This window comes from Eptesicus fuscus, chromosome 12 (genome assembly GCF_027574615.1).
Source record: "Eptesicus fuscus isolate TK198812 chromosome 12, DD_ASM_mEF_20220401, whole genome shotgun sequence".
In the NCBI taxonomy this organism is placed as follows: domain Eukaryota; kingdom Metazoa; phylum Chordata; class Mammalia; order Chiroptera; family Vespertilionidae; genus Eptesicus; species Eptesicus fuscus.
The window spans coordinates 32988207-33010603 of NC_072484.1; the positions used below are offsets into that span (position 1 = coordinate 32988207).

General features: G+C 52.9%; 1 protein-coding gene across 2 annotated transcripts in view; it reads right to left on the minus strand.

Moving 5' to 3' along the window:
* The window catches only part of NOL4L (nucleolar protein 4 like), a 128833-nt gene that overhangs the window by 82561 nt on the left and 23875 nt on the right, over positions 1-22397 (minus strand). Inside the window, exon 1 of one of the 2 annotated variants that reach the window (XM_054723955.1) lies at positions 2983-3181. The exons of the other annotated variant lie outside the window; for it this stretch is intronic. The gene's annotated coding sequence lies outside the window, so the exon portion shown is untranslated. Of the gene's footprint in view, positions 1-2982; positions 3182-22397 lie in introns of those variants that run through there. 2 annotated transcript variants of the gene reach the window in all.

Sequence of the window (22397 nt, forward strand, 5' to 3'; positions counted from 1 at the left end):
GACACCATGTGTGCTACGCCCTCAGGGAAGAACACCAGGATATCTGTGTGGCCTTCAAGGAGGACCCTGGCAGGAGAACAAAGAAATCCCACGGCAGTCACGTGCCACAGACATCTCTGCCATGCCCTGCATCCAGAGAGGTAATAACCTTCATGCTAAATGCTGAAGGAGAGGCATGCCTTCCCTAGCTGAGAATCCAGACACAGCTCTACAGGGCGAGAGCTGCTAATTAAGGGAGCGGAAAGCACCTTCCCCACAGCCTTGGGATGCCCCTGCCAACCACTTCTGCTCTGTACCCAAATGAGCTTAATCTAATCCATTGCCCTCAGCACGCTGGGTCCTGGATTGACAAAGGAAGCTCACTTTATTTACAAGGCTGGGTAAAGAGGGGGCCTGGAGCCTCCTTACTATACCCAGCTTCCTGGGAACACCAACCAGGAGTGATGGCCTGGAACCCCGGATGCAGCACCCTATGGGGAAAACCATGAGAAAAACACATGGACAGTTGTGAAAAACCGACCTCTGGGGCCTTCCTGCAGGGGGAAGAATATTACCATGGTAACACACTCCAGCCTTTGGAACCAGCCAACCCCAAACAGCTGGCCAGTCCCAGGCCAACAAAACCCAGACATGGCAATCATTTTAAAAAATTCGTTGAGCCCCGCCAGTGTGGCTCAGTGGTTGAGCATCGATCTAAGAACCAGGAGGTCATGGTTCTATTCCCAGTCAGGGCACATGCCCAGGTTGTGGGCTCGGTCCCCAGTGTGGGGTGTGCAGGAGGCAGCTGACCGATGATCCTCTCTCATCATTGATGTTTCTATCTATCTATCTCTCTCCCTTCATCTCTGAAATCAATAAAAATATATTAAAAATAATAAAAAAAATAAAAAAATCCATGGAGTTACTACCTTTCTTGGACAACATCATCTTTCTTAAACCCAGCCCATTTGGGTTCTAAATTAAAAGCCAGGTTGCAAGTCATTGAAGAAATCACCAAATGTTTAGTACAGTGGTCCTCAAAGTGTGCTCTCGAGGTCACCATCATCAGCATCATCTGGGAACTTGTCAGAAATGCAGATTCTCAGGCCCCCACCCAATACCTACCAAATCTGGGGGTTTTAAAAGGCATCAAATAATTCTGATGCACAGCCAGTTTTGAGAACTGATGAATGTAATGTCTCCATAATTGAGACAGGAAGGTAACTGCTAAGGAAACTGGCATTGACTCATTAAATACAGACATGCTCTGTGCTTCTAGGCCTAACATATTAATATTTTCTTCTTCAATGAAGGCCAATTTTCCTAATGGTGTGAACAAAAGAATCTTACTGGGTAACATTAGTATTAATTCAAAATACCTGCCCAGAAACTTAATGTGGATCATGAATAGAAAGGGCAGGAGTGCCCAGCATCCTGGCATCAGATTTTTAAGTCCTCTCTGGCACAGTTAATTACTACTTAAGCAGGTCATCCTTTGACAGGTCTTTTAGGGCTTCCTCACTTTCCTCAAATGATCTGAATGCTTAGCACAAGGAAGGCTGCTACATTCAGGGCTGCAGACTTACAAGGAAGACAGAATGCCTTACCGGGCCATTAGATAGGCCAATGCCAGGTGGCCTCACGAGCTGTTGTCAGGAGTCATCCCTCAGGTAAGCTCCTGCATCTGACTGTATCTTGTCTGTATCCCACTAAGCCAATTAAATGGACCCCTGCCCTTGATGGCAGGTGAGGTCCAAATGCTAATGGACTGCAGTTCTGCCATCTCCATTGGAACTTCCAAGCCACTTGCTGATAGCAAGTTACATACGTATCAAGGTGGGCTCGCCGTTTCAGGCCACCATCACTGTATTAGTGGTGTATGCCTTCCAGCGGTGAAAAAGCCATGGTTGAGAGGAGGTGGCTAAATAGCGGGGACATTTCTCCACTGGGCTCCTAAGGTAGAGGAAGAAACCACAAAATCCTCAGGATGTGCCCGTTTGGGGCATTTCAGACCCAGCTTTTGACAAGACATAAAAACCAACAAGACTGTCATCAGAGGAGAAGGTCAGTCGGCAGAACCCACCCCAGGGGAAACACACCTCGGCAACCACCTGTGCGGGAGCTGACTGTGCAGACAAATGTGAAGATGCTCCATCCCATCTGGGCCAGCCGGCTAAGTGGCTGAGATTACAGGCAGAGGCTACCTCGAATATGAGCCTCATGCTCTCCTAACTTCTCCTGTCTTTCAATCACACTTTAATAAAACCAGGCAGGACCAGCGTTTGGAAGTTTGGGTAACAATTTGGGGGGTTGGTGGGGGAGTTTCCTACAAAGTCCCATTCTAACTCCTGGCAGGACTGAAAGAAGACCTGAGGGGAGGAGTCAGCCTCCTGCAAAGGGTTCTCAGATGGAAAGGAAAGAGGTGGAGAGAAATTTAAAAACCAAACAAAACGGAGAGAACAAGAAGAATAGAAATTCAGAATGAAGATCCTCGCCCAAATCTCCAGAATTCTCTCCTCAGAACCCCCTAGAGAAGCCAGTCATAATTGTAAAGGGCAATCAGATGATTGAGAAGAGGGTATTGCTTAAGTGGGACAAAGACAGTATTGCATGTCTCTGGATTATGAATACTACCTACTGTGAACTAGGAACCAAAAAAATCCTCCGAAATAAAGATTCACACCAGAATTTTAGGATCCATTGTGCTCTGTAGGTCTGTACAGAGGGATGAGGACCTCCCCCCCCCACAATAAATACACAAACAAGGCACTGAGGACTCAATGTAGCACCTGCCTCTTCTCCACCCTTGTGCACAATCTCCAACTGTTAGTGTGGAGCCGCCACCGAGTTGCACCTGCCATCTGGAACAGGCCTCAAATATTCCAAGACTTCCTTTCTGCTTCACCGAATCTCCGTCTTCTTTCAAATCATGCCGGGACCCAAATGCACACCCAGGGCCACAGAGAAAGGTGTCTGGGATCAGCCCCCAAATAACAGCACTACCTTTGAGGGACGCCATATCCTTCAAGCAGCTCTGAATATTTCTTTTTCCTTTTTTGGTTTTGTTAACTCTGGGATGTCTGGAAAGGGGGAAGGGAGGAAGGGATAGGAACAGAGGGGTGTGGTGGGCAAAAGTATTCCCCTCTTGGCAAGAGAGGGGCAAGGACCCCCAGTTTAAGGGATGGAGGGAAGGAGCAGCTAATGGCACTCTCAGGCAGGACAAGGTCAGGGCCTGACTGTGAGGATTCTGGTCTGGGGGTGTCAGGAGGGACGAGTTGCTCAAGAGGTGAAGTCACAGGCCTGAGGACAACTCAGCCCTGACCCTGGGGCAAGGAGCTGGCCTGCCTGGGCCTCACTTTTCTCCTGTGTTGAGGTGACACAATATGCACAATGGCTTTCACCACCTCACAGGACGGCTGTGGGAACCCAGATAATACATAAATAGTGCCTGCCCTGGGCGAGACACCCATAAATGACCGGGGTCACCACTTCTCTGGAGGGGCGCGCTCCAGGACTCTGGGGCCCCGTCTCCCTTGGGCGTCGGCCAAGGACAAGGTATGGGGTCGCTGAGGGGAGGGGCTCTAGGCGGAACAGGGCGGCCCTGAGTCTAGCAGGCCCCTCGGGCGGGTCCCTACGGGGCGGTGGCGGGCGGCCCGGGAGCGCTAACGAGCAGGGGCCCCAGGTGCGGGCCCCACCCGGACTGGGAGGGGGTAGAGGAGGGGCGGGAAGGGGAGGGGAGCGGCCCACGCGCTAATGACTGTTGACAGCGCGCGCTGGGTTCGGCGGAGCCGCGCGCGCCGCTGACAGCTGCCGGGGCGGGGGACGGAGGCGGGGCGTCCGGCGCCGGGCGCGGGGCAGGGGTGAGGCGCTGGCGCTCCCCCCACGGCGCACGCGCGTGCGCCTCGGCGGGGAGGGGCGGGGAGGGGCGCGCGCGCCGGCCCGGGTTCGGAGGGCCTGCTGGAGCGGCTCGCGCGGGCTCCTCGCGGGCAGGCAGGTAATGAGAGTAACCATGGCAACCCACCAGAGGAAGTGTATTCTGCAGGAGACGTTAATCCCCTCTCCCCCGAGCTGGGACAGCCTGACTTTCCATTCTCACACAGTAATTAGATACCAGCTGTCAGTGCAGGGGGGACGGTTCCGCGGCTGCAGCCCGGCTGGGGGGGCGCACAAAGGGGGTTGTGGGGGGAGGCGGGGAGGAGGGCGTTAAAGACACAGGGACGCTTTCCGCGGTGGGCCGGTAGGCGCGCCCCCCCCCCCCCCCCCCCCCCCCCCCAGTCCCCTGCCTCCGGGCTCGCGCCCGCTCACCTGGAGACCCAGCCCGCGCGGGGCTCCGCCCACTCCTCGCGCACCTGCTGGGCGCGCGCGCGCCCGCCCGCCCTCGAGCTCCCCCTCTCTCAGTCCCGCCTCCCCCATTCCCCGTGCACCTGCCCTGCTCCCGCCCCGCCACCCCCGGGACGCTGCCCACCTGTCCTTTGTGGGGGGCGGTACCATTCGATCTGGCCAGCTCTCCTTTGGGGAGCGTCCGCTTTACGTCAGGCGCCGTGCCAAGCCCGATCTGTGTAATCCTCACCGACCCTCTGCGGCAGGCGCCTTTGCCGTTCCCCGCCCAAGGCGCCGCGGGGTGTGGCCATTTGCCCAGGGTCATGCAGACTTGAACCCCCATCCCGATGGCCACTTAACCACCAAGCTACAGCGCCTCCCCATCGCGTCCACATCCGTTAGAGCTTGGGGGGCGGGGGGCGCTTCTCAACTGCTCAGGGAGACAAAACAATCACACCGGTGGCGGGCATCGCGGTGCACTTCATGTGTGCCAAGCATTCACTGCTTCATTTCACTTTCCCAGCAGCCCTGGAAGGTTTGTTACCCCCATCTCACAGGTGAGAAAACTGAGGCACAGAAAGCTGAAGCAACTTGCCCACAGTCACTAAGAACAGTGACCCAGGCAGTCAGAGCCCTTGATCTAGGCTCTCAGCTACTGGGCACTATTAACTCCACCCCTGGGCTCATGGTGGCTGGTATCCAATCTAGGTCTTTTCCCTCTTTCAATGTTCAGTCTACCCACATCCTGTCCCAGCATGAGTGAGGGGCTGCTTCTCTTAGATTTCTAAGAAGCTCCTAGGCCTTAAGCCACTGCCATGTCCCTAAGTTCTGCCAGGCCTCCCAGAAACCCTTGCTCTCAGTGTGGGTAGCCACTTGAAAATCATTCTAGGTAGGAAACTAAGACCACAAGGCTAAAGGGTAGGCCCAAGGAAGAGGTGGCTGGTGGGGCCTTTTGGGGGGAGTTCAGTCCCCACAGGCCCAGCTGTGCCTCCTGCCCCCCATCAACAGTCAGGCCTGGGGGTGGGGGGCATGCCAAGGAGGGGCAGGAAGTGCTGAAAAGCAGAGCAGGCTCCTGTCCCCAGTGGCAGCGGTGTCTGGGGTAGGAGGAGGCTATCTGATCCCTTCCCCACTGCCCCGGCCATGACCTCCTCCCTCCCTGCATCTCTCCCTCCTCCCTTATAGCCAGAGTAGCCAGCACCCTGGGCTACAGCTGAGAACCCAGCGTTCTCTAACCCAGCCGCATTCCTGTGGGAGGAGGGATGGGGGGAGGCTGGGCCAAAGACTTTAGGGACAGGGGCACCCTTGGGGCTGTCCCACCCTTCAAGGACCAAGGCTGAGTTGCCTCCAACCTCACCGTTTCCTGCCTCCGCTTTCCCCACCTCTCAGTAACAGAGCTGCCTAAATTTGGCTCCAGGAGGGAATGGGGGAGGTGGCAGCAGGCGGGTGCTGTCAGAGGCCAGGGCGCAGCTCCCTGTCTAGCCGGCTGGCATTTTTGCTGTCTGGAGGAGGGCAGGGGGGCCCAACAGCCCTCCCCCTGAAAAGGAGATATTCGTACCTTCTGACATGCGCTGAGTAACGTGCAAACGATATGCAAACTGAGCTTCAAATCAACATCTCAACCAGGGAACAGCTTGGGTGCTGCTTTTGGGATGAGAACAGAAGGACCAGTGGCCCCCTCCCCAGGGGCTCCAGTGGGGGCTGGGTGGGGGGTCCAGGGGGTCCAGGGCTGGGAGTTGGGAGATTCAGTGTATTGCCAGGTGTGGCTTTGGGGCTTCAGATTAGCAGCTGGACCCTCTGGATCCCAGCCTGAGGGCAGGGCCATGGCCTTCCCTGCCTGCTCTGGCATAGTACTTGGCACACCCTGTCACATGGTTAAGCACATGAGTTCTGCAGCCACCCTGCCCAGGTTTGAACCCTGGCTCTCCACTGGCCAACTGGGTGAATGCAACAGCGTGCCCAGGCAAATGGCTAGCGGGACTGGGCATCTGTTTTAGGACAGCCACTGCCCTTCCCTAGAAGTTAGGCACAGGGACATGGCCTGAAAGAACCTGAACTCCAGGCCTGGCTCAGCCGTTGAGGCTGTGGGTCTCACTCCCCTCATTTGGAAAGTGGGTTCGGGGTCTCCAGGTCAGCTGTGATTCCATGTGAGGGCCTGGCAGGCAGTGGGCACCCCAGAAGTCTTCCCATTGGTGTGGTCTCATTGTTCTCTGCATTCATTCAACTACTTTATCCTGTTCCCATCTCCCCTCTCCTCTTTGCTCTCTGTCCTGGTTTTTCTCTTGTCTCTATATAGTTGTAAGTTTCTTACAGTCTCTCTCTCCCCTTTCTCTCCACTTGTCTTGGTGTCCTCAGGCAAGTCACTGCCTCTCAGAGCCTCAGTGTGTACATCTGCTAAATGGGGGTCATGGGAGGTGGGTGATGAGCTCTGTCTGGGGTCTGGGACCCAGGAGTCATTTCATGGGTGGCAGCTCTTCTTTACAAGGACTCTCCCCTCCCCACCCATCATCCCAAATGGCCAGGAGGGGTGGGCTGTGCCCTCAGCTCTATCGGGTATAGTGTGTGGGGGCCCCGCTTCTCGGTTACTCTGTTTAACCCCAGATAACTGCTCTCCTGCCCCTCCGCTGGGGTTGATATGAGCTGAATCCAACTTCCTGCCACCCAAAAGCCACTTCCTGCCAAACTTGAGCTGATACCAGAAGAACTTGTTTTCTGTGCACAGAGCAGTCCCTGATGGGGCAGCCATCCGCCTGCCCTGGGTGTGAACATTTTTTCCATTTGCCTGTATGCCTGGTGGAGCTGGGTGGGGGAGGATGGGGACTCTGCCCTCCTCACCTCTGAACCTGCCATCCTGCCCCTCAGTAGTCTCTGGGCCTGCCAGCCATCCCAGGAAGGGTGCCAAACGTCCATTCAGGTCCAGACAGATGTGTGTAGACAGTGATGAATAGTCTGACACAGCCACACACACAGTTGGTCTGACAGAGTCCCCACAGCTACTGGGCATTTGGGCTCCAGACACGGTCACTTGCACTCAGAGTCACATACAACCATACAGTCATTGGCAGAGTCACAGTCAGACTCCCACATAGAGAGTTACACCTAGTTTCAGATTCAACAAACACTCTTGGAGGGTCTTCTCTGTGTGTCAGGTTTTGGGCTAACCTGTAGTATGAGTGATTGGAATAACAACAAATATTTAGCTGGGCCATGCTGTTCCCTCCGTTTCCTTATCTTTGAAATGGGGATAACAGCCCTACCTATTAGGGTTGTTGGGAGGGTGAATGAGTGACAACATGCAGAGCCCCTGTCCCTGTCTGGCCCATGGAGAGCGCCCTCTAAGTGAGGCTATCTTAGCTAGCCAGGAGCATCCTGTGCCCAGCTCCCCCCCAGATCTTACATACATTATCTCCCTGAGTCCCAGCCTGAGCCCCCGGAGGCTAAGGTCGTCATTCCCATGTTTGCAGATGAAGAAGTTGAGGCTCACAGAAGGGGTCTACAGAGTCCTCAGGGTGCCCCCACGAACCTTGTCTACCACCACACGCTCACTCTGCTGCTCCAGTTGGCCTCACTACCCGCCCACATGCACACTCTTGCCTCTGCTTGGAATGCCCTTGCCACTTGCTCTTGGTGTGACCGCTCCAGAGCTGCCTCCTTACATAGCTCCTCCCAAAAGCCGTGCCATCCCCTGTTCACTCCCCTCAGCACGCTTACCATTCGCAAAACAGTGGTCTCCCACTGGATTTAAGAACCAAGAGTCAGGACGATTTTGTCCTGTTCTCTGGCACATAGTAGGTGCTCAACAATTCCAGAACTACCTGAATAAATGTGCGGCTTGCTCTTCACAGCCAATGAGAAAAGAGTTTGGAACCAAACCCAGGATACTCAGACTGGAGCTCATATCTACCCAATGGCAATTCTCACTGCCACCAGCAGGCACTTAATAACTTGTGAATGAATGAATGAATGAATGAATGAATGAAACCAAGATCTCAGGATCTCAGCCCAGTGTTCCCTAGGCTAACCCACCTTCATTTCCTGGCAGTGTGGGCGTGAACATAAGCCAAGCCACCTCCGATGGTGGTGGGGTTGACGGCCGGCCGCCTGAAGCCGGCTGTCAGGAGCTCGTCTGGCCACAGCCGCCAGCAGGGGAGACCAGCTGGCGGTGCAGGGTCCATCGGCCCAGCCTGGAATCTGAGCCGCCCTGAGAGGCCCAGCTTCTCTCTGGGCCCCCACAAACTGGCCTTTGTTCCCCATGCCGGCCAAGACCCAGCAGCTTGGGCTTTCTCTCTGCCTGAGGCACCCGCGCTAAGCCATGGGGGTAAATGGGCCAGCCTCCCCTCTGTCCTGCCCAGGATGTCGCTTCAGAACTAAATGGAGATGTAATTTTCTATACAAATCCATGACAATTTAGATGGAGTGATTGTAATTGGCTTTTCAATGGGGGTTTTGTCCAGTGCTGGTGGCTAAAACTGGGTGGCCTGTTTGAGGCAGGCTCTATTTAAATGACAATAAAGCAATAATATTGAGGACCTGTACAGTGCCCAGAGCCCCTCCTGGGCCCAAGAGGAGCCTCATGTTTATGAATCTGGTCCTTCCCTGGGGCTGTCTGGACAACTGGGTGGTGGTGCTGGGCACAGACCCTGGGAGAGGGGCAGCCACATCTTGGGGCTTCCAGACACAGGGTTCTAGGATGGCTGGGCTAGAGTCCCACGTCCACTGGCTTACCTGCTTCATCGTTCATTACCCACTCACTAACTAGTACCACCTGAGGGCTAGCTAATAGTCCAGGTGTTGGGGATGCGGTGACACAGAGAACCCTCCCAGGCAGGTCAGAGGGAGGAGGGTACAACTGCAAGCACAGCATGAGGTTTGAGAGCATGACTCAGAGCCAGACAGCACGGGTTCAATTCCTACTCCACTCCTTACTATTTTCCTGAGCTTCAGCAAGTTGTTTAACCTCTCTGTGCCTCTGTTGCCTCAGCCATAAAATGGAGTTGCAATAAAAGTTATTACAAGCAGGAAACACCTGAACAGGGACGGCTCCGTAGAATGCCGGGCAGGTGGAAGGTGCTGTACGTACGTTATTGCCACTGTTCATTAAAAGTTTCAGCTCTCTGGTGTCAGATTTGCTGGGTGACTGTGGTCGTGTGACTTAACCTCCTTAAGCCTCCACTGGCTTCTCTTTCCGGGGGGACTTTGAGGAGAGCCGACCCCGCAGGGTTGTGAAGATGTAAGGAGAGGACGCAGGAACATGCTCAGCACCGAGTCGGCATGGTAAACATTAGCTCTCTACTGTGATGCTCCTTGGCCTGGAGGAGCTCGCCATCCAGCGATAATTATAGTGTTGAGTGTGGGAGACAGAAAGGGAAGAAAAGAAAGCTCACAGGAAGCCAGGAGGGAGCTGTCGCTGCTGTCAGGGGATGCCTCCGGAGGGAAGGACCAGGAGGAGGGGCCTCGGGAACAGGGCGGGGCATGGGGCTGTGTAAAGGAGGCCAGGCTTCCCTGAGTTGGTGACGTTTTTTTGGCTGGGCTTTGAAGGATGAGTGGCATCTGTGCCAAGAGTAAGGTGGATATCCCCCCTACCAGGCCCTGCAGCTACGGAGTCACAGGCAGCCGCTGCGGCCACACCTCCCAAAGAAGTGATTTGTACGTGTGGGCAGGTGGTCCAGGAGACCCTTCTGAAGGAGTGCTGCTGAAAGCATCTAGGAGGGGAAACCACACGCGCAGAGGCCGGCAGCTGGGCAGGCCAGGCAGTGGCATCTTAGGCTGCGGAGAGGGGAGTGTGGGGAACCTGCAGCGCGTGGCCGGAGAGATGGGACAGGGGTGTGGCTTTACTCAGTGAAACAGGCAGCTACGCAGGCGGATTAAGCATCCAAATTAATTTCCTAAAGATCCCTCTGGCTGCTTGTGGAAAATGGGCTGCAAAGCAGAAGGGCTGAGAGGAAACTCAGGGAGACCCTGGGCAAGTGGTAGTGCCACCATGGGAGGTACGTAGTTGGACTGGAGAAACAGCAGATGCTTATTGTGTGTGAGATGGATGATGGGCAGGCAGAGGAACACGGGGCGCTCTCGGCCTGATGAGGGGCTGTGTGCAGCTGGTACTTAAGAAGGGCTGGTGGAGGGAGACGACAGAGAGAGGCGAGGGCCGCCTCCCACCTCCCCACACCAGGCTGAGGCTCTTGGACATTTTTCTCGAAGGCAGCAGGAAGCCAACACCATTTTTCTCAAGGGAGAGAAAGACCATGCTGGGATTTGTGCTTTCCAAAGATCATTCTGGCGGCGGGTGGAAGGGCTGCAGGTGGTGGGTGGGCAAGGCTGGAGGGAAGGAGGCAGGGAGGGAGAGGGATTTGGGGGGCTCAGAGGCCTCAACAGGCATCCCAACCACTGCCCAACTCCAAGAGCAACAAACTTCTCCCTCAGAGAGGTCTAAAACTTAGTCCCAGGTCATAGCTTTTCAGGACAGAGAAGGGATCTCACCCTCGGGCGAACTCGAAGCCTAGTGCTCCTCCCCTTCGGCAGCATCTGTCTCGGTCCCTAACCAAGTCCACCATAAATAGTGTTTCAGCATCACTGTCAGCTACAGAAGCCTTAGGATGAGCCCAGAGATGGGCACTGTCATTCCCATTTTACCGATGAGGAAACCAAGGCTCTGAGAGTTAGTTACTCGCCTAAGGGTGCCCAGCGGGGAAGTGAGAGCCAGGCTCCCCAGGAAGTCTGACTCCAGACCCACACACCAGATGGTCCTAACCAGGTCACAGGTGAAATGGGCTTATGGATGTATTTTGGGGGGCAGGCAGAGGCTTATTACCATTTTGGATTTATCGCTAATATTTAAAAGTTGGGAAATTTCAGGGAAAAAGAAAACTTGAACGTTGGGTGGAACTTCCTGGTGTTGGCAGCCCCAGAACCCAGTCCTTGAATCTCGCCATGTCACGCCCCCAGGGTCACACATTTCTCCTCTGCCTCCATTCAGCTGACTAGACATATCTGAAAGTGAGTGCGTGTCAGAGGGCCAAGGAGAGGCATCCATCTATTCACCCAACAAAGTGCGTGGACCACCACCACGCTGTCCACTGCCCAGTCATCACCACTCCATCTCCTCCCCCAGGAGCCTCTCCATCTCCACCCGGGAGTCATCCTTGATGCCTTCCTCTTTCTTTCACATCCCTCCATGCCCATCCCATCCACCAGCAAATCCTATTGGCTCCACCTTTAAACTATATCCAGAATCTCACTGCATTCTATCACTTCCCCTGCTCTGATCTCCTGCCCAGGGCCGGGTAGGGGGGGTGGGGGTAGGAGGGAGAGGGGTACAGGGCAGAGACACGTGCTGACAGTGAGAGCCCTCGGGTCTGGCTCCTGCCTTTCCTCCCTGGGTCTCAGTTTCTTCATCTGTAGGAAGGGTGGGACAAAGAAGTCATTTTGATCCCTATTACCTCTTTGTTCAGATTTGGGAGCTGGGAAGAACCTGGTTCACAAGATACTTCCTGTTAAAATTCTAGTTGCCTCTGGCCTGGGCAGGACACACAGGTGGGACTCGGGAAGAGTGTGTGGGTATCTGAGGCAAAGACTGTTTTGAGAGCTCCCTGGGCGGAAACCTGTTCTGTTCACCACTGACTGGATTCCCAGTATCCAGAGAGAGTAGTTCTCAGGGAACAGTTATTGAATGCGAGAACCAATGAATGAATGAATGAACGCACGCACGAACCGTCCTGGCCCTCCAAAGGGACTCTGGGTATCCACTCACTTTTAGAGGGCCTTGATTTTCCCATCTGAGACACTGAGTAGCCTGATATCTTGCCTTCCTTCTCTATAACAAGGAACACTTATTGGACACTATGTGCCAGGGTCTGGTCTAAGCGTTTTACATATATTAACTCATTTAATCTTCACTGTAACCCCAGGAAATAGGAACAACTTTTATGGTTGAGAAAACAGACCCAGAGAAGTTAAGTGACAAAACCAAGGTCACACAGGTCATTAGTACCTGAGCCACAGGCCAACCAGCCAGCCTGGCCCCAGAACTCTCCTCCTTTTTTTTTTTTTTATTTTTTAAATTGATTTCAGAGAGAGGAAGGGAGAGGGAGAGAGGGATAGAAACATCAATGATGAGAGAGATCAAGCCTGCAACCCAGGCATGTGCCCTGACCAGGAATAGAACCATGACCTCCTGGTTCATAGGTTGACACTCAACCACTGTGCCACATCGGCCGGGCCGAACCCTCTCTCTTTTTTTTTTCTTCCTGAACTCTCATTCTTAAACACTGTTCCAGGCAGCCCTTCAAGAAGAAATGAGGTTTGGGAAAGCCTGCTCCACGGAGGCAGCGCTAGTTGCCGACGGGAATATGCTGCGCAGGGCTGCCAGCTCATAAACCTTCCACGGCTCCCTACTGCTAACCCAATAATACCCAGATACCCACCTCCGGACGCAAGGCCCCTGGAAGTGGCTCCAGCTGCATCTCCTCCTCCCTCAGGCCTCAATACAAACCCGACACTCAAGCAGCCCTAACTGCTTCTCTACCCCACTAGCCGAGCTGTTCCCTGTGCCCAGGGTGCCATCAACAGGCTCCTGAGTCATGCCCCCTCCCAGTTTCACTCAAATGCCCTTCTCCCCCGTCCCGCCCACCCGCCTCCCACCCGTCCTTCCTCCCCCTCTCCACAAGACTTCTCTGACCCCTTGCCATATTTCTTGCCTTCAGTTTCCTATAGCACTTGGTCAACAAGGGTATCATGAATGTGCCAGTGGGTGCTATTAACAATGCCACTTTACAGATGAGAAAACTGAGGCACCGAGAAGGGAAGTGAGTTGCCCAAAACGACATGGGATAAAATCAAAGCTGGACCTCCAAACCCCTGAGTCGGCCCACATCTCCAGAAGTCTGTCTTTGGGTGTTAGCTGCCTTACTAGGAGGATGCAGCCCGAGAGCAGAGGCCACTTTCACTCCCATCCAAGTGTCAAGCATACAATAGGTGCTCCTTCAAGATTCCTTAGTCACCAAACAGAACAGACTTTGCCTTCTGATTAAGTGTGGTCTTAGAAAAAGTTCTTCCAGGCAACACCTGCTGAATTTGCATTCTTTCTGTAGTTATTTCTAAGGGGTGTGAGGCACTCTGAAGGCACAGGGGTTGGATAAGATGGTGAGAAGTCAGCAAGGCCTGGAGTCAGACAAACCATATGACCTAAGATCACTATGATTTTAACTCTGACTTCCAGGGTCACTGCATGGGGATGAACAGTGCCAGTATATAGAGAGCACACCATATACAGTAACCCTGTTTATCAACTAATGATTCATATTCTAGACATTGATGCCAGGAGCGGAGGGCAATCTGGCATCATCTATTAAAGACCAAAAGCATATTCTGTCAGACCCATCAATTCTACTCCTCGATATAAACTCACATGTATGTGAAATGGCCATCTATCTTCAAGAATGTTCACTGAAGTCTTATTATGAGAGCAAAATGTTGGAAACAACCTAAATGTCCATCAACAGAGGACTAGTAAATAAATTATGGTACATCCATAAAATTGCATACTATGTATCTGTAAAAAAGAATGAGGAAGTTCTTTATGCTCCTACATACTTATATGCATGGACAGCACATAGATCTACTGTTTAATGGAGAAACAACCTGAAGAATGGAAAAGCTAAAATTAGAAAACTCTCAGAAGAAAACATAGGGCTAAATCTTCATGGCCTTGAATTAAGCAATGGTTCCTTAGACATGACACCAAAAGTACAAGCAACAAAAGGAGAAATAGACAAATTGGACTTCATCAAAACTAAAAACTTTTGTACTCCAAACAAATGGACACCATAAAAAATGAAAAGGCAACTGACAGACTGGAAGAAAATATTTGCAAATCATACATCTAATAAGGTACTTGTATCTAGAATATATAAAGAGCCCTTAAATAACAAAAGAACAAATAACCATTAAAAAACAATAAAATGATCTGAATAGACAGTTCTCCAAAGATGATACACAAATGGCCAATAAGCACATGAAAAGGTGCTCAATATCATTAGCTATAAGGGAAATGCAAATCAAACCCACAGGAGATACCACTTCACACCCACTAGGTTCTAATCAAAAGACAGGCGATAATAAGTGTTGGCAAAGATGTGGGAAAATCAGAAGCTTCATACACTGCTGGTAGGACTGTAAAATGGTGCAACCACTTGGGAAAACAGTCTGGCAGTTCCTCAAAAGGTTAAGCATGATAACCATATGTCCCAACAATTCTACTCCTAGGTAGAAGAGAAGTAAAAACACACATCTACACAAAAAGTAGTACGTGACTATTCAAAGCACAATCTTACCTTATAATAGACAAATATGCAAATTGACCGCACCTTCGCTACGCCCAAGCCACGCCCACCAACCACGCCCACCAGGGAACCATTGCAGGGACTTTGGGGTGTGGCGGAGCCCTGCTAAGGATCGCAGGAGCAGACCCCCAGTGGTTTCCTGTGATCCATGCAGGCTCCCCGCTTTCCCGGCCTTGGGCACTAGCGGGGAGCCTGCATGGATCGCAGGAAACCACTGGGGGTCGGCTTCTGCGATCCTTAGCAGGGATGCTGGGTGCGGCCGAGCCCAAGGCCACCGCCCGGGGCCAAGCCCCGACCCTGAAAGAAGGCAGAAGGCGGTGGCCACAGCCAAGGCCTGGGTCCCCGGTGCCGGCAGAAAACTGGTGCATGCAGCCAGGTGAATGAAGGTCTATTGCACGAATCTTCATGCAAACAGGCTACTAGTCTATATATAAAAGCCTAAGAGACTGTTACGACTGAATGACCAGAATGACCAGTCGCTATGACATGCACTGACCACTAGGGGGCAGATGCTCAATGCAGGATCTGCTGTCTGGTGGTCAGTGCACTCCCACAGCCAATCTGTGGCCGGCCAGCCTCCCCTGGTCCCTCCCTGTGGCCGGCCAACCACTCGCAGTCCCTCCCTCCGACTGGCAGGACTGGGCGAGATGGCCCCGATTGGCCCTGATCGCCAGCCAGGCCTAGGGATCCCATCTGTGCACGAATTCATGCACCGGGCCTCTAGTTATTCGTAAGAGCCAAAATGTGGGAACATCACAAATATCCATCAATTGTTGGTTAAATAAAATATGGTATATCCATACAATGAAATATTATCTATATTACAAAAGGCCTGTGGCCCTAACGCCTTAACGACCAAAGACCGGGGCGGGTGGGCGGGGCTGCGAGCGAGAGTGGGTAGGGCTGCGAGCATGGTGGGGCACACGCGAGTGGGCAAGGGCTGCGAGCATGGGGTGGGCGGGGCCGCGCGATTTTGCGTGCTGGGCTTCTAGTTTGGTAGTAAAAAAGAATGAAGTACACACTACAATAAGGACAAACCTTAAAAAAAATCATACTAAGTGAAAGAAGTCAGGAATAAAGACCACATATTGTGTGATTCCATTCATAGGAAGTGTCCAGAGAAGGCAAATCTATAAGGAAGCAGATGGGTGGCACCCTAGCCAGTTTGGCTCAGTGGATAGAGCGTTGGCCTGCAGACCCGGGTTCGATTCCGGTCAAGGGCATATACCTTGGTTGCAGGCTCCTCCCCAGCCCGGACCCTGGTCCTGGCCGGGGGTCATGCAGGAGGCAACCAATCGATGTATTTCTCTCACATCGATGTTTTTCTCTGTCATTCCTTCGCTCTTCTACCCTCCCTAAAAAGCAATGGAAAAATATCCAGGGGTGAGGATTAACTCCCTTCTCCCCCCAAAAAAAGAAGCAGATGGGTGGTTGCCTAGGGTCGGGGAGGGTCAGGGAGAAATGGAGAATGACTCCTAATGGGTATGGAGTTTCTTTTTGGGGTGATAAACTCCTAATGGGTATGGAGTATGTTTCTAACTAATGGGTATGGGTATGTTTCTAACTCCTAATGGGTATGGAGTTTCTTTTTGGGGTGATAAAAATGATTGTGGTGATGGCTGCATAACTCTGAATATACTAAAAGCCACTGAATTGTATTTTAAATGGGTGAGTTGTAGAGTACGTGAATTATATCTCAATAAAGTCATTGTAAGAAAAAAAAGAAGCAACCTACAGAACAGTGTACAACATATTTTGTGTAAAAATAGAAACAAACCCTCCAAATGTCTATGCATATATGTTTATATCAAATACCTCCGGAGGACACCCCAGAAATAATAATGGTTTTCCTAGGGGAGTGGAACTGGGTGGCTGAGAGACAGGGCTAGGAGAAAGACTTTTTTCACTATGCATTGGTAACTGATGAATTGTTTTTTTAAGTAATGAGATCCCATTACCTTTTCAAAATGTTACACTTAAAAACACACACACACACAACACACACACACACACACACACACACAGTGGTTGATTACTGGCCTTCAGCCAGAGAACATGTTGGGCTAGGCCAGAGATCCAGAGAGAAACCCAACTTGACAGTTTTTCAAGCCTCACTAACATCTATCCTCCTGTTCCTCACACAGACCCTGCCAGAAGATTGCAGTACCGGCCCTGTTTTCACCAGCAAGTCCTGTGGCTCTTCCTTTAAAACAGGCCTACAACCTGCCCACTTCTCACCCTCCAGGGGCACCGTCTGGCCCCGGCTGCCATCCCCTTTCACCTGGCTCAGGGCACCGGCCTATGCCCGCCTCCCACCCTCCCATCTAGATTCCAGACAGACCTGCTCTTGCTTCCCACCGCTCACCCCCACACGCTGGGCTCCAACCCACTGGCCTCCTCGCTGTTCCTCAGACTTACCCGGCACTTCCTGCCTCAGGGCCTTCGTGCTTGCTCTGCTCCTTCCCTGGAATCCTCTCCCATCAGACAACTCCATGGAGGCTTCCTTACCTCCAACACACCTCAGCTCCATCTCCTCAGAAAGAGGCCTTCCCCGACCCCCCTGTCTCAAATAACGGCCTCCAGCCCTGTCTCCTTCACTGCTTTATTTTTCTGCGTAACATCTGACATATTTAATATTTACAGCTGCTTGTTTGTGGCCTGTCTCCTCAACCCCAAATGTAGGCTCCATGGAAGGCAGCAATCTTTCTTTCTCCTGCACCAAGAACAGTACCCAGTGTAGGTGCTCAAAAAATGTCGTCAAAAACATGTTTGACCTAAGAAACTGTCACAGACCGGAGAAGGTTAAGAAGACGTGATGACTAAATGTCATGTGGTATCCTGACTGGGATCCTGGAACAGACATGAACATTAGGGAAAAACTAATCTGAAAAAAGGGTGAGTTCAGTTAACAGGGACACATCCATCCACGCTGGTGTCTTAGTTGTGGCAAACACATCATCACAATGCCAAATGTTAACGTGGGGGAAACTGGGTGAGAGATCTGCAGGAACTCGATGGACTATCTCTGTAACTTTCTGTAAGACTAAAATTGTTCTAAAAGAAACCATTTATTTAAATTTAAAAAACGTGTTGAGTGAAAGCACAGGCCACCTAGCCAATGAGAAGCAGTGGCTCATGGGCAGAGAGACCTGGCAAACACCCCCAAGAGAAGGAGGCCCCTGTCACTGGTGATCCATTTCCTTTGCAATGAAGGGCAATGTTGTATCGGGGGAGGGGGGAGCGTTTCTTTCCAAATACCACAGGACGCGCAGACGTTTTATTGAGATCCACGCCTGGCCCTGCAGAGCTCAGAAGTCAGGCACGCTCTCCCCTGCAACCCCCTAGGAAATGTCCTTTTCTCCTTGGCTCCCAAGAGGCCTAAATGGCCAATCCAGTTCGTACTATTTGCCAAGCGTTCTTGGCCCTGTAGCTCAGGATCTCAAGCTGAAGTCATACAAATCAAGGCAGGGAACGGGGTGGGGTGAGGGGGGAAGAGAAGGACGAGGACTAAGGGGGGAAAATAAAGGAGACTAAGGGTGGTCCAGGAAGGGAAGAGAAAGGAGACAACTTGTCCTGAGAACCTACAAGGAGCTGGAACATGGCAAGACACTTTAGACCTATGTGACCTCCTTCCAAGGCTCCCAGCCCCATGCGGCCGGTTTGGTTACTCCCATTTCACCCAGGGAGAAGGCAGTTTCTGAAAGCCGAGGAGGAGGCCTCATAAGCCCCCGGCCCGGTCTGTGGTACTTTGATATGGAAGCTCTAACAAATATGTCACAGACAGGATGGGGTCCTGCCATGTTCTTTGCCAGAGCCTAGCACAGTGTCTGCGCGTAGTAGGTACTCAATAAATATGTGCTGAGCGAGGCAATAAAAGAGTCAAGGACAAGCAAAGCTCTGTGGCTTTGGGGAACTCCTTGCCTCCCGTGGTGCCTCTGTTTTCCTGGCCATGAAACAGCAAATCCAGGGCTCTGGGACGTTTAAACTTCAGTCCTCCTCCGAAACAAATATTTCTTCCTCAGGGCCTTCAGCTCTGTCAAGGCTCAGCTTTGCCCAGCAACTTTAAATCAAATCGTTGCTGAAAAGTGTCAAATTCATTCCCAGAGTCAGCAAAAGAAAAGGTGCCTCACCCTCTGCTACCTGTCCCTGGGCCTCCGTCAACCCTGTTATTCCTGAACCCCCGTTCCAGCCCTGCCCAAATCCTGCCAGCTCTCTGGGGCTCTCTCCAAAGGCTTCCCCCCCTGAAAAGCTGACCTCTGGGAGCCTCGAGACGTGAAGGGGAGGCCCGAAAAGGGAAAGACAGTGGCCCAAAGTCACACAGCCAAGCAGAGGCTGGTGCATCTATGGCTCGGCTCTGGGCTTGGTCCTGTCCCTTGGGGCACAGCTGAGGCATCTGGCCACCTAAGTGTCCTCAGCCCTGGGGAAACTGCCCTACCCCTCCATGTACCCCACCCAGCAGGTCTGATCCGGACTGAGAAGGGACTGGCCGGAGCTGACCTCAGGAGCAGTAAAGGTCGTCGGCACAAAGAGAACATGACTGGCCCAGGGTCACACAGCCGGTGAGGAGTGGAGCCGGCACCGGGGGCCCTGAAGCCTGAGCTGCTGACCCCAGGGCCACCTTGCCCCTTTCACGTCGCTGCACGACCACGCAGGAGCTGGGCTATGTTCTATTGATCAAATTCCCGCAGCAGGACACATAGGGTGTCTTAGGAATCAGGCTGTCCTGAGTCAAACCCAACCATGCGGTCTTAGGCAAGAGACTCCACCTCTCCCGCGGTGTTGCCACAACTATACCATGGGGTGAGTGGTGCTGATCTGGTGGGGGTGTGATGAGGGTTAAATGTACCGGTGTTAAGGTTAACATGCATTCATTAATATTTTTCTCACTCATTAATATTGATGTTAAGGGGGAAGCCACCAATATAGAGCCTGTCTACCACATAAAGTGGGGCCCACCCGCTCAGTCTATTCCAAAAAGTGGGGCCCCCCCTCCACCCCACTCCCACTTCCATGGATGGGGCCCCTGTTGCTGAGCTTCCCTGTGGTCCCATCCGCTGAGTCACAGCACCCACTTGCTTTGTGGACGGTGCTGAAGGTGCCTGGGGAAGCTACTGAGAATGTTCTCAGCATCTCCTTGGTCTCTCCTTCCTAGTTCCACGGAGACACACTCTGAAGGCAGGATCCTCGGCCGCTTTGCAGGGAAGTCAGGAGCAACCCAACAGCTTCCTGAATCTCCCCATTTGGGTGTGCCCCGTGCTCGGGCAGGGCGAGGCTGGACGGGGCCCTTAGCGGTGGACAGAGGGCAAACTTGGACACCGACCGGTTCTTTCTAGCTCTAAAAGCAGGTCCTGTACATTTGCCTAGACGTGCATGAGATGCCTTCGGAAAGACAGACAGAAGCTGGGCACAGTGGTGCCTTCTGAGAGGGGAACTGAGCGTCTGGGGGAAAGAAAAGGGGTGGGAAGAGGATTTTTACCGTAGCTTTTAAACTTTCAAATTCCAACTCATGTGAATGCACCATGTGTTTAAAACAAAAATGTAAATTAAAAATAACTGAACCTACGATTCTGGTGGAGGGAGCCTACAGGACCCTTCGTCATCACTGCAGATACGTGATAACCGGCCACAGGGGCTGGGCTAAGGCAGCGTGAGCTCAGTCAGGCTCATTCCTCTCACAGGCGCGTGTCTCCTCAGGATCTAGAGAGCTGCTAAAATCCGCATCTTCACCCAACCCCGATTTGTTAGTCTCGTCTTTGGATCAGATGTGGGGAAGGCATGAAACAGTCCACCGCAGGAGCCATGGGGCGAGGGGGTTGCCTCATGAAAGCCCAAGTGGCCCAGCACTCTGAATGAGGCCACTGAGGGCATCACCCAGGCAGCCAGCCCCCCTTGCTTTACTGGTGGGGAAACCGAGGCATGGAGCTGGAAAGGAACTACGTGCCCAAATGGCACGGCCAGGCCAGGCACCTCTCTACCCCGTCACCCTGCACCACTCATCCCCCGACAGCCACAACTGCTGGGGGGCGGGGAGTCTGTACTAAATTCACCTTTGCACCCTCAACAGGCTGCAAGGGCAGGTGCAGCATCTGGCCTGAACGTGGTCCTTCTGCAGCCTGGGGCGGCTGGAGGGTCAGCTGTGTGGGGCCTGGCCGGGCCTGTAGACTGCGGTATGGAGTCTGGTCTTTGTCCTAAGAGCCCCTGGGGAGCCACTGGAGGGTTTTAGGCTAGGAACTGATGCTGTCTGATTTATGTTTCAGAAGATTGCTCTGGCTGCTGGGTGGAGAATGGACTGGAGGGATAAGAGGGAGCAGGAGGCTGATGCAGAAGAGGCTGCAGCCTGAATCAGAGGGGGAGCAGAGACATGAATAGGTCCAAGGGAAGGGCAGTTATTGCAAATGGAAAAATTATATTCCTCCTCGTGTAGTGAGTGCCTTGTCTCTGGTCATGTTTCGACCAAGCCCAGACCACAATATGACAGAGCTGTTACAGCAGGGACATGACAAGTTGGACCACAATGCCAAGATTCCAGGCCACCTCCTCCAGGAAGCCTTCCCTGACTTCAAAGGCTGGGTTGGCAGCCCCTTGGATGTCCCCCATCACAGCACTGATTATCCTGGGTCATAATCATCGGTTTCCAGATTTCTGTGCCCTGAGGACAGGGGCCACTTTCCTCCCATCTGGATTCCCAGTGCTCAGCAAAGAGCCTGGCACACAGTAGGACCTCATACATCACTTCCTCCCCCTTCATTTTGCTTCTCCCCAAAACCTCTTCTCCTAGGTCTTCACTTGGGTACCCCTATTGCCCAGTCTAGATGCTAGCATAGAGTAGGTGCTTAGTAAATGTTTCTTAAAATGGATCATCTCTCCAACAGATCTAATATATAGTAGAAGTTCAAGAAATATTCAGTCCCTTCCTCTCAAGGGCAGAGAGTCAACAATAGTAGTAACACCTACTGGGTGCTTTCATTGTGCTGGCACTGCGCTAAGCTCTTGAGGTAGGACTACTATTTTATTTTGCAGACCAGCTAATGGGGGCCAAGAAAGGTCTGAGAATTTGCTTGGGCCACACAGTTGTCAAACAGAGGAGCAGGAATTTGAACCTAGGCTGTCAGACTTCAGGACTGCAGTATGTGGCCTTGTGCTGAGGGCCCAGCAGCTACCACTATTCCTGGCCCATAGTAGGTGCTGAGGCTTGCCTGTAGTGGGCCCCAAGAGGACACAGTTACCCCCAACCCACTGCCATAGGAAGCTCCAGCGTGATCCCACTCACCTCCTAGGCTTGGGTTTCCCTCCTGCCCCAGTGGACCAGGCTGTCTTGGGAAGATGCTGCCAGCCCAGGCCTGCCCAGGCCCTGCCGCCCACACAGCCTTCCCTAAACCGCCAGCAGGCTGGCAACGTGGCCAGCCCCAGGGGACTGAGTCGCGGCTGCTGGGCAGCCCAGACAAAGGCCTGCAGCGTGCCCAACTCTCTGGCACTCAGGCTGCCTCCTCCTCTCCTTCTTCCTCCTCCTCTCCCTCCAGGGCCTGTGTTGGGGGCACTGGCAGAGGTCTTCAAAAAGGAGGTGGGTGAAAGAATGAGGGACATGGCCAGGCAGCCCCAAGGGCAGAGGCTGAAGCAATTAAAATGAGCAGAGCAGTCCTGCAGGGCTAAGCAGCCCAGAAATCAGGTGGGTGGGGTGCTGGCGAGGGCTGGAACCCAGCAGGCGCCAGTTGAGGTCTACTGAAAAATGACCACTGGGTGCTGTCAGGTTGGGGCTGTCAGGGT